The 12652-nt window shown below is 34.4% G+C and overlaps 1 protein-coding gene and 1 pseudogene across 1 annotated transcript in view; both read left to right on the top strand.

Moving 5' to 3' along the window:
• LOC149299859 (protocadherin-9-like) overlaps positions 1–12652 on the top strand; it is an 851540-nt gene that overhangs the window by 553755 nt on the left and 285133 nt on the right. The gene's annotated exons all lie outside the window — the stretch shown is intronic.
• LOC149299860 (RPA-interacting protein B pseudogene) lies at positions 5256–5832 on the top strand (annotated as a pseudogene).

Here is a 12652-nt window from a genome sequence, read left to right as displayed (position 1 = left end):
CTTGGGCCCCCCTGCCGCCGGGGCCCGGTCGCAGTCGCGACCCCTGCGACCCCGGTAGGTACGCCACTGTGGTTGGAGTGTCCTTTTAATGCCTCTATTTAGTAATTATAAAAGAATTTAAGGGATCTAAGGAAAAATATATCACAGACTGCTGGGGAAATATCACTGAATCAAGTGAAATGAAAATATTACTTTTTTTTTTACTTAATTTCTTTTTAAATCATATTATGTGGGCATCATAGTATATGATGACATATGCCACATTTCTCTTTAACATGACCGTATCATTCTCAAATGAATTCCCAGACAGTGACCTTCATATGTAACATGACAACTTGCTTCCATTCTGTCATTGCATGCAAATCCCCTTGTTAATATTCACGAGTGTTCCAGTGATACCATTTCTCTTCTTTTTTTCTCATTATCTCCAGTACATTGTCCTACACTAAGAAGAAATTAGCCTCTAATGAGTTTTGTCCTAGTTCTGTGTTAGTTGCTGTTCGAACAATCCTTCTTATTGTGTGTGATTGCAAAACTTGTGACATCTTTTATGTGTGACATGACATAAATTATTGCAACTATTTATCTTAGGAAAAACTGATCCTTTTGTGAAAATGTATTTTTCTAAAGGGGAACTCCCACCAAGTATGTTATTACTCGTTTTAGAATAATAATATGTGTTGAAGAATATTGTGCTATTTTTTTTTTAAACAGTTCTAGCTTTTGCCTAATATAATATTTTAAGGCAGATACATATTGACAATTGTATGTGTTCTAGTTTAGTTATATTAGCCCAATCTACTAGACACGTAGATCTAGTAGATTGGGCTAGGATAAATATGACTTTTATGGCACTGCCTGTGCTAAACAATAGAATGGCTCACTTTCAATTACCCAGCTGAACACTATGGCTATTGAAAGTCTATGGGGGAATAGACTTCATTAGCATTACCATAAAGAATCTGCTCCGTGTGGTTACTGAGCAGGGAAAATTATCCAAAATATCACATGACTGATTCAATGACAGCCTTCAGATCTGCAAACAAATTAGGTCTATTGCAACAAAGTTAGATAAAACCCATTTGCATTTGTCAATGATAACCTACATTAATGTATACAACACTGGATTTTATGATCAACGAGAAATATTTCTATCCTAGGACTTCCTCTACGTTAAAACCATGGCTAGAACATAGATATCAAATAAAATACCCAATTTACCATAAGAGGAAATAAATATTTTGTACCCTTCTCGTAACCCATGATGAGTTCTAAAGTTGTTCTCTTATTTTTAAAATATCTCAATAAAAGTTATTTTTTCATTTCCTTTTATTTTCAGTTTATTTCGTGTTAATGGAAAAAAAACTTTCTTAGTAACTTTAACAATAATTGATCTATTTATGTGTTATGTGATGTGAGAGAAAGGTGTATATAAGTTTACAGTGAGCATCTGTAGTATATGTTTTATTAGGTGTCTTTTTTGATGAGATTCAGATACAGATTGAAATTTATACCTCTTACGTCTTCCAGTTTGATTCCTACTTGCAACTTCAGGACCCATATAGAGACAGATTTACAAATGTAAAAATCTCACCGTAACTGACAGTAGTGATGATGGGCGATTTTTTTTTTCCCATTCGATGCTGCATAGTGAGAATCAGATTGAAAGGGAGATTGTAACCATTCATTCCATGGATTACAAAAAGTGATGAAAAGGTGGCAACAGCTTTAAAGCTGCATTTGACGTACTCTTATCTACTTGAAGTGAAATGAAAACTCCTAAAGAACATGTCGGCTCTAGGAGGACTAACACAAATGCATATTATGTTATACAATAACAGTTATAGGTTTGAACACTTTCAATGACCAGATAACAAAATGTATTGTCAATGACACTGTTTGTTTAAGAGATATAAAAAAAACTATTATACATTAAAGACTTGAAAAGATTAGAAAAGGTACTTGAAAGTATAACTAGCCTTTGTTTAAATGATGGTATATATATATATAATTATTCTTGCATTGATAATCTGGATTAATAATTCTGTTTTTGCTAATTAGTTAAATTAACTTGGAATTATCCCATGGTGGTACCAAAACTGGAATAAATATGTCTTTAGCTTTCTAATATTTTTTTCTATTTTTCAATTCTTCCCATTTAGGGGCAAGACTTACCATTACATGAGATACTGAATGCTTCCTGTGACAACAACGCCATCCAAGTAGGTTTTAACATCATTGTTTATTATTTTTGTGGTGTGGAAATTATATAAAAATGTTTCATTGCAAGCTTGTACATTTTTACATGATCTAATGATGCGTATAGAGATATAATGTAGAAGAACAGTAAAGGCACTCAGATGAACTCTAGTGAACAAGCTAAAACATAGGCTGGGAAACATCCAGATAACACAAGATAATATATGAGAATAATTAGAGTATGAGATCTGCCAGGTCTTGAGTTAATGCTGGTTAGTTAACAAAATACAACACAAAATAGATCTGGATGTGAACACTGGAGCTTTGAGACACAAAAAATGGCCATCTCCAGAAATAGTTGAAGGGAACTACTCTTGAGGTCAGTTGCCTATTGTTGGCCATCAAGTACACTTAAAAATCCAAGGATTGCGTTTCTCCTGATTAAATAATATAACTGTAATAGTCCAATGGAAATGAGAAAAAATCTGATTAAAAGCACATATGGTTTAATGAACCCCATGCCTTAAGACAGACACTGGTTGATTAACTATATAGGAAGAGCTATATGGCTATGGTTTGCAACTTTCTCATATTATGTAGCGTAAAACTTACTATACAAGTGTAGTTTGACATGTGGTATAAGCGTTATTCAACATAACGGACACACTGCTTAGTCATTTGCTAAGAAGAGCTTATCTAAGAGGTAGATATGTAAGTAGATAGTTATATACATATACTATGTTAGACCTGCATATTGTACATATGGTACTAGCAAGAACTGTATTTCAAACAAAATCACATTTTTGTTTCACTTGACTTTTCTTTTTAACATTTTTAAAAGCAAATCTTTGTATGTTCTTATTAAGCGTCTGATATACTGTATGATGTATTTTCAAGGGGTGACGATCAGCTAGCTTTATGGCATAAAGAAAAGCTAAACCATTATACTTGATAATATATGGAAAAAAATGTATTCAATTACCTCCATGCTAATAATGGTATTGCTAAATTCTGAACTGTAACAAAGACCTTAGGGCAAATTTATGACATTAGGTTTACATCTGTTCAATTTTACCCACGTGATTTGTAACTGCTACTACATTAGCAGGTGCTGGAAACAGTTGGTCTTGACACCTTGTCACATATGATTGATTCATTCCTACATAACTTTTCTATGCATATTTGAGATTCCAAATGCCTCCTATATTTTTCTTTTACATTCTTATGTTAGTGCTTGGGTTCTTGCAGCTTGTGTGTCTCAAAACAGTATCTCATTCCTTTAAGATTAAGCAGCAAAGATGTGAAGAACAGTTGGTTTTCCCAACCTGTGGTGCTTGGTCTTCTCTTCATCCTTAAGTAATTGTTCACAGTAGTATAGTATTTTATAATAAATGTTTTACTACCTCCACGTCCCTTGAATGTCTCCCGTTTGAAAGCATATGCCAGTTATGACAGGTTTATTATCAAAGTTTAACAACCTGATCAGTAGTCTCTATCCTTTCTACTTAAATTGATATGAAGTTGTCTGGTGAAAATGAGGCAGCTTTGGAACAAAAGGAAATTGTCAGGCACAACAGTGAAAAGTATTTGGCACCTTCAAATGTAGAAGTTAGAGTGAGACAAAGTTTTCCTTTGTTGCATATTGCTTATATAAAACTTGAAATTCTTCTATTTAAACTTTAAGATTCTGTATATGCAATAAAAATATTTTACTGCATATTACAGTGCTGGTCCAAAAAAGGACCTTGAAAATCATGAAAATGTATATGATTCTATATCTAAAGATGAGGGATAAATACTTAATAAAATTCTATATTACTATTTATTTATTTAAATATATGGGGGGTTAATTTAAAATAGAATTTCATTCAGCTTGCATGCCCTCACATGTCTTATGATGGACTGTCATACACTAGAAATGAGGAGACAGCTCTACAGCAGGTATGTTATATAATATTATCTGATTATGCACAACCAGCCCCTCTCCTCCGATGTCCATCTGCTGTAGGGTATGAAGGCTTTAGGTCACAGAATGCACTCTGATTGACTGTTCAGCCTACTACCTTTTCTTTTGCTTTACTACCCTCGTATCATTTCCCTCCATGTTGCACAGGCTTGTGTGCCACTGGCACAAGATGTGCAGCATATAAGTGTCTTGAAGTGCAATGGTTGGTGGGTCTGTTTAGAGGCAGTTAAGTACCAATTTTTTAATGTCTGATATATGTAATATAGTTGTTGTCAATTGTCCTGATATAAATGGGACAGTCTTGAACATGAATTATGTGCCCTTTGCCATCAGCCCTGTTTAATGTCACCATGTGAAGTGGCCAGGCCTCACAGTATATTAGGTGGGACATTATGTGATGCCAAAACATAATATGGACCCTTTCTAATTTCCTGTTCTTACCCCTATGCCCTGCCCTGTGGTTCGAGGGGAAGAGATGGATATAGTGTTCCCCAAAGGTAAATGTGTAACCTTTTAACCCATTGGACACAAAATAGGAGGTAGGAGGGAATCACTGGGCCCATTCCGGCCTTCCCTCTCACTCTTCCATTCTATGTATGGTAGGTATAGGATATTTTTATTATGACTTAAATCCCCCAACCCACTGGAGCATAGATCCCCTCATTTTATTTCATTATAAGGGGGAAAATATTGGTCCTTATCCACCTAGGTAAAAAAAATCACGATGTGGACATCATTTCTTTTTTATTTTTATTTATAGATCTACAGGTACATTTGGGGGATGAGTTTAATTCAATTTGTGAGTTTCAGACAAAGGAAAAAAAGTTTTCATTCACATTTTTTTGCCCTCACATAAAACACCAAATCATTCATAAACAGCTCATATGTTAGCAAATATACAGTTTTTCTGAGTATAAGCATGTGTGGGTGTGCAACCTCAGATGAACTTGGTGAATCGCTTTAAACTCACCTGGACAATCGGCATCTAAGTGAGAAGACTCAACAGCATGAGTTAACTGAAGGTAGGTTGTGTTAGGACATGTAAAAACAGTCATAACGGTACACTTTTGAGAGGTCATGTTTGTGTGAAATGGAGGCGGCGATGAGACATCGCGTTTTATACAAGGGAACTACCCCATCCATGGAAAGAGACGTAACAGAAGAGGTGTGTTGAAAACCTGAAGGTCTAAGCTCCTTGACAAGTTCCGTCAGGTAGGAGAGAAGCTACATTCTGGAAATGGTGAATCTGTCTTGGTGCAAGAAGTCATGGAGAAAGAATGGAAAGCAATGCAGTTTGACAATGGCGGAATTCCATCCCTCTGGAGAAAGGGGACTTTCTCACATGCCCTTGGGATCCAGATGAGCTAGCAACTCTAGAAGAAATCAAACGTGAAGTCCTTGTAGTAGAACAAGCTATGGTTGTGCAAATTGAAAACATTCATCGGTTTGAGGAAGTATGCCTTGATTCTGTAGTTGGGCTGAATCAGGCAAACCAGATAGTGTGTCCAGTGTATAATCTGCACTACATGACTGTAACTAGCTGTTTTATTGTTTGCCAATGTGGAGTGCGCATTAATACAAGGTCCCAAGGCATAAGCGTAGAAAAACTACATTCGCTACTAGAAGCAAACTTGACAGCACAAAAAATTATATTCTCACAACCATAAAAATATGTACAGGAAGCACAAATAAGCAGAAATATTTAAGCAATGTATACTGTATCTCTGTAAATACAGAAATAATGGAACAATAATATAGCTGAAAAACTACAATCTTTAGGTTTTTTATTTAATGTTCTGCTGTGTTATAAAAAAAATGCTGTTTGGTTATTTGGATCCATGATCCTTCAGTCATAGTAATTTTTTCACGAAGAAGGTGAAGCTTGAAAAAAGGTGGTAATGAGCAAAACTAACATAGAATGAAGATGTGAGAAATATTAATTGCTTTAAGACAAAAGAAAAACTGTAAGGAACAGAAAATGGAAGGAATTGCAAGGTTAGTATTATTTAAAACTAGCAGCAGGTGGGAAGCATGAGGAAAGACTGCTTGCTTCATTGCATGTAATTGAGAAAAAAAGAGTACATAAAATTGCCTGATTTTACATTCTTCTCTGAAGTTTCTTCTACATCGTATAGTTATGAATTACATCCTATTTCACAGCCCAGGCATTCAAGCTGTCCGAATGTCTGGTGTCCACTGAGTGACTCTCCTGCTGCAGTATCACCACACTATGTCCTTGAAAGGAATTATTCATTGAATCTATTAACTCTGTTATGTCTTAAGTGAAAGGAAGGTAATTCCGAACACAAACTTTTATGTCAATTTTTTTATATTGAATTAAAAAGTATTACCTTTTAATTGCTAGTTCATCTCTTCTCTTATCCGAGATACTTTTTTGGAAGAAGGAATAACAGTGATCAAAGGGTCCTGGAGCAACACAAACAAGCAGTAAGCTGCTCTAAACAGTATCAGTGAACACCTGAATTTCCTTTTACACAGATAGTGTTGTAAAGTTTATTGTGCCATGAGATTCCCTGTATTTCTTTGTTTTATATATATATATATATATATATATATATATATATATATATATATATATATTTCTGAACTGCATTGGATGTGTTAATGAGAGTTAAGTATACTACTTTAGGTATGATTATAAAGTGCAATCTGGTAGCGCACTCTACCACTCTGTTTGCTGTATATTGGTACTTTTTCTAGATTGAGACTCTATAGGTGTGTGGTTCTGCTGAATCTACACCCGGTGCTGTGTGTATATTACATTTTTCTCAACTACTATAATTGTACCTCTCATTAAAATATATGTAATGTCTTAAAATAATGGGGAAAAAAATAAATGTATTGTATGTACATGACAATGCTAACGTGTCTTCTGAAATGTCTAATCACAGGTACAGATCATTTTATTAAAACATAAATGAGTCAACAAGCTTTTTAACGGGACAGTTTAACTGGGCTGTTTTAACATTTTTGCAGTGCTGATATTTAGCTGTAATTTTATTCTTTCTCATTTAGTGTACACATAAAGTAATATATTGTTTTTTTATGACAAGAAGGACTTTCTTTAGATATCATTATTTTGATTATATCATCTAATTTCCTATAAAAAAATAATAAAATATGTTAATAAAAAAACCTAATAAATAGATTCTAATATTTCTGAGTTTAGAAATACCCAATGTTTTTTTCCAAATTTGATAATCCTGTCCCTATGTCCTATTTGGGAGATATTTGAAGCTGTTCAATAAAACTATATATTTTTCAAAACTAGACACCCCATGTCAAAAGCTAGTATTTAAACTATTTCCATGCCAAGATTTTTGGGAAGATGGCATCATATGATTAAGTCCATGTTCAATGATTACTAGGAAACGCCCAATATATACTGTGTATTTTTACCTTCTAACATGTTTTAATGTAAGTTAGATAACACATCACAAACATGGTAAATAAAGGCAAAACAAGGCCCAACAAAATCACATGAAGGGCCCGTGTCGAGCGTTTAATACATTTTTCTTGTTTGCACCTCATGGTGTCTTTTCGCTATATTGTCTTACATTATTTAGTGTGTGTTCAGAGAGCACACATCTTTGCCCTATTATGTAATGGATTTTAAGGCAAATCTAAAACTGTAGGATAGCAATAGTTCCCTGCACCTCTGTCTTTATATGCACTTTTACATGTAGTTATATTTTCTGTGTTTGCTCTTAAGAAAATTATTAAAGAAACCTTAGTTACAGAAACATTGAGATATACGCAATAGTTCTCTTTAAAGATTAAGAGAAAACACCCTTTAATTAATTACCAAAGCTCACTTTCTCTTGTGCATCTCCTCTTGTTGCTCATTGCTTGGTCACTGTCAAGTGTGGATCTGATGTAGTATATACATTAATCTCTGATCTAGTCTATACCATTACCTTTTCTGTATTATAATTATTTTACAGCCTTTTTGAGCTCTATAATGGGCAAGTTTAAGGAATATAGGTTGTTAAAACTGTGTTTGAGCAATAACGTGATCATATTAATTTTGTCTTCCCAAGATAATCAGCATAGAATCTGAACAGAAAGAAAACTAATTGAACCAATATTATTATTTCATTATCAAGTAAATTCCAGGGAAGCTATTCTCCATAAAGCAATAAAGTTACTGCTCTGACAATTAAGATCTTTCCTTCCTATGGCAACCCAGAGGAATTAACTCACTGGAAACAATGGAGTTTACACAAGAAATCCTTAGTTGCCTCTGTTCCAGGAAACTCCTGCATAGCCAGTATTTAATGAAAATAGACATTAATCAATTTAAACTTGAACACAAGTTACACAAAGCTCCAAAGTACATAGGAATGAAAACATATTAATCTAAAGGGTTCAATACCTTACGCGTACAGAAATCCATAGAATTCACAGTGTCAAATTAAGTTAAAAAAAATAAAACAAAACATACCAGTTTTAATACTAAATCCAGGTATTCCAATAGTTTTGAACATTGGGGTTACCATTAGTAATGTGAGATGTTCTTTTTTTTATTTAAAAGAAATAAAAAACCCTGTACAATAAATATTTCCAACACTATATAAGTCACAACATTGAGTGAATGCTGTATCATCTAATAGAAATAGTCTACTATAAAATATAGTGCAATATGCAGAAAAAATTTACATGCTACAGTTCTGTACAGTAAAGAAACCTATGTAATGTGTTTACAGATTGCAAAGTATATATATGCAGTATATTGGAAGCCCATATTATGCTTATATCATAGAGGAAGCTATCTTAAGAATCTCATATATATGATACTATGTGATAAATGCTTAAAGTATAGCAGGTAAAAAAAAAACTATTTATTGTGCTAATTTATGTGCTAGTAATGCCACCCTTTGCTCTAAGTCTCAACTTCCCTAAGATAAAATAGTATCTCAAAACATTAACATTGGCCAATAAAATAACACAAGCTATAGGTAGTATTAATGATTGAATATAGTTGTGATAAAACCTTATAAAGATGGCAAGGGCTGATAGGTAGGTAAAGTTCTATGGCCCCATTATCTAACATACACACACTAACACACTTACTCTCACACTAACACGCACTTATACGTACACACTCAAACTAAGCACCAGAACATTTCTTTAAGGCTGCTCACACACTGTCTGTGAGGTAATGTTGTTACCACAAGAGGGTATAGGAGGGAGGATGTAGGTTTGTATATTAGAGTGGAAATGTATGCATGTGTAAGTGTGTATGTGTTGGCATCTAACTATATGTGTGTTAGCATCATTGTGTATGTATAAGACTGTGTGTTAGCATGCGTGTGTGAATGTGTGTGTTAGGATGTATGTGTAAGTGTGTGTTACAAGGAGTATGTATGAGCATGACTGTTGTTAAGGTGAACCTGAAAATCCTTCAAAAAATATTGGTGTTTACTGGATAATATCTTAAAAAAGGTGCCTTGTCAAGGACTATTCACAACTGTGCACAGACAAGTTGTCTCTGGAATGGGCTCTGAACACAAGTTTCAAAGACTTTTTATACAGGAGCTGTTTCAATCATACATACACTTGATACAGACATAACAACACATATAACACTCTTTTTTCCGTGATTAAACCATTAAAATTACACACGTTTTTCCGTTGTTAAACCATCAAACTTACTCCTCTGCATACCTTTCATCCCAGTAGGGGAGTTGAACATATAGAGATAGCAATACAGATAATACCACAAGCTTTGTTTATATAAACTTTTGATCTATTATTCTTGCTTCAAAACCCACAATATCAAATGTTTATGTCTTATAATGAAGTGTAGCAACCCCACTAAAATAGTAATTGCTGCTTTCTGGGTACGGTGCCTAAGGCTGTCAATTAGATCAAGCAAACAAACAAGAAATAAAAAAGCTCAATAGAATAGTGGACACTACTGACCACTACTCTATTGAGGTTTTTTAATTAGTTTTTTGTCCTGTGTCATGGAAGAATTTACTATTTTTACTATTGGAATTAGCAATAAAGGACTAAACCATTTTTAAAATTTATACATAATCTCTCTCACTGTTCTTAAGAATATGAATCTTTTTTTAGCCTTTTTTGGGGGGATGTTTTCTTCTTTTGTTTGTTTGATTTAATAAAACATCTTAGTTTGTTAACTATTTCCTTACCTAATGATATTGCTAAAAAACAAAATGTGAACAAAATGTAATGTACCTCGAATGCTCTTACATATATATTGCCTTTATATTAAAAACTGGGAAGATCCCCTAATATAACTGGATTCCTTTCTCCTTCAGCAACAAGGGAATAAACATACCTGAGAACGTCCTTGCGGGGACTGACCACTGATGTTGATGGTTGTTTCTGATGAAGTTGGGGGAGTTCCCGCTGATGCTAGGGGCGTTACCGCTGATGTCAGTGGGCGTTACCGCTGATGTCAGTGGGCGTTGCCGCTGATGTCAGTGGGCATTCCCGCAGATATCGTGGGAAACACCCCCATTTAAATTCTTTACCTAATACAGAAAAAAAGATTCATTGTTTTAAATAAATATCCACTTTTCCAAGATGTATCTTTGTTTTTACAAACTACATTTGTTTCTTTTTATTCTCTATGCTCGTAGTCTCGGTTCAACTGAGATAAATGCGTACCTATATATGTAATTCTCTGAGATCAAGAATAAATACATCTATGACAAAGAAACGCTCGGTGTCCCCATATGCATGTCAGTACACATAAGAAGCCATATAGTGACAGCTGTGCAGCTTAATCATTCTCTGAAGTATGGCAGTAGGAGACAGCGAAATAGGTAATTGCTATCCTATAGTTTATATAGTTTATATAGAGTATACAGCAAAGATGTTTGCTCTCTGAAGACCACTAAATAATGTAAGCAAGTACAGCAAAAAGACACCATGAGGTGCAAACACGAAAAGTGTATTAAAGGCTCTGCATGGTCCTATGATGTGACTTTAATATTTTTTCCCTTTCTTTGCCATCATTGAGCCCTGTCATCTTACCTACAGCAGTAGCATGTTAAATGGGGAATATATATATATATATATATATATATATATATATATATTGGGACTTTCCTAGAACTAATAATCAAAACCTAATGTCAGGTATGCACCATTTTAAACTAAGCCATTTCAAACGCAAAATATGCAATATAGTTAAGTACGACTTGGCTCTATAACACCTCATGTAATTTCATGTTCATAGTGCCAGCACTGAAAGGGTGTTTTTTCCTCCGCACAGCTTAAGAAAGATAAGGTTTTTTTTCTCACACAACATCCAGAGTTTATTTCAAATCTTAGTTCAGTAACAGCCAGACCTATGTGTCGAACCAACAAGTCCAACCAAGACTTGATTTCCTCAGAAACAATATTACGGGCTTGGGAATTCAGAGCAGAGAAATGTAGCTTTTCATAGATAATATATAATAATAATAATAATAATAATAATAATATAAAACATAGATTTCTAAGAATGTGTTTGTTTCAAATGGTAAATTCAGCATATGTTCCTGCCTTGGGCAGTTAGTGAACCCAGTGTCTTGGCCACTGCTGATAAAGCTATATTATAAAGAAATGTTAAAATAAATGTGCCAGGTTCAATGCGGCTATATGGAATATAGGCATTATGACACATATTTAATTATTATTATTTATTTATATAGCGCCACCATATTTCACAATGCTGTACAATGGGTAAACAGTGCAGAACATGACAATTTTTACCTACAAAAAAAAAGGTAAGGAGGACTTTGCTCAAGCAAGCTTGCAATCTAGAAGAAGTTAAGGTATTTACACAAGAGGTATAAGCGCCACTGTTTTTGATGGACCATCCACGTCAGTGTAACCCAATTTAAATAGTAGCTGAATAATTAATATTGTTGGACATAGGTTCAGTCCTATTGCTGCAGTGGTAGTGTGAAAGGTACACTTTTTTAACTTTTATTTACCGTAATTTATTTTTTTAATAAGCCTCCTGATCGGTCTTTGACCTGTATGGAGGATCACATTCATTGAGAACGCAAGGCATCCATTATAAAAAAAGAAAGTCTTGTTTGATCGTATGATCTTGCAAGTAGGAGGGAGCATGGATGGCAGTTCCCAAGGACTGCTTCGGATGCGAGGCAATCACCTGCGCAGGGAGCCGTCAGGGATGATTTTATGGTTTTTTCTTCTTTTTTTATAATTTAACTTTACTGAGGCTGCTGACTGGTCTTGGAACTGTCTTGCAAGCCAAAGCCAGGTGGCGTGGAGTATACCATGTGTGCACATCGATAAGCAGGAGATGACTTTGCATGGGGACACCCAGCTATCATTTGCAATTAAGTGTAAATGATGGCTGCAGTGTCCTTGGAGTGTCCTTTTTAAAACCAGTGTCCATATTACTAATCCTCTTTTGGTGCCTCATATTAGATAAGAATACAAAAGGGAAGTTAGGAATAGGAATAGTTAATTTTTCAT

The sequence above is a fragment of the Sceloporus occidentalis genome, unplaced genomic scaffold (genome assembly GCF_023333645.1).
Source record: "Sceloporus occidentalis isolate IW3139 unplaced genomic scaffold, rSceOcc1.0.p SCAF_27, whole genome shotgun sequence".
Lineage (NCBI taxonomy): Eukaryota > Metazoa > Chordata > Lepidosauria > Squamata > Phrynosomatidae > Sceloporus > Sceloporus occidentalis.
The sequence above is the reverse complement of the archived record's forward strand: the minus strand, read 5'-3'. Positions and strand labels throughout refer to the sequence as shown.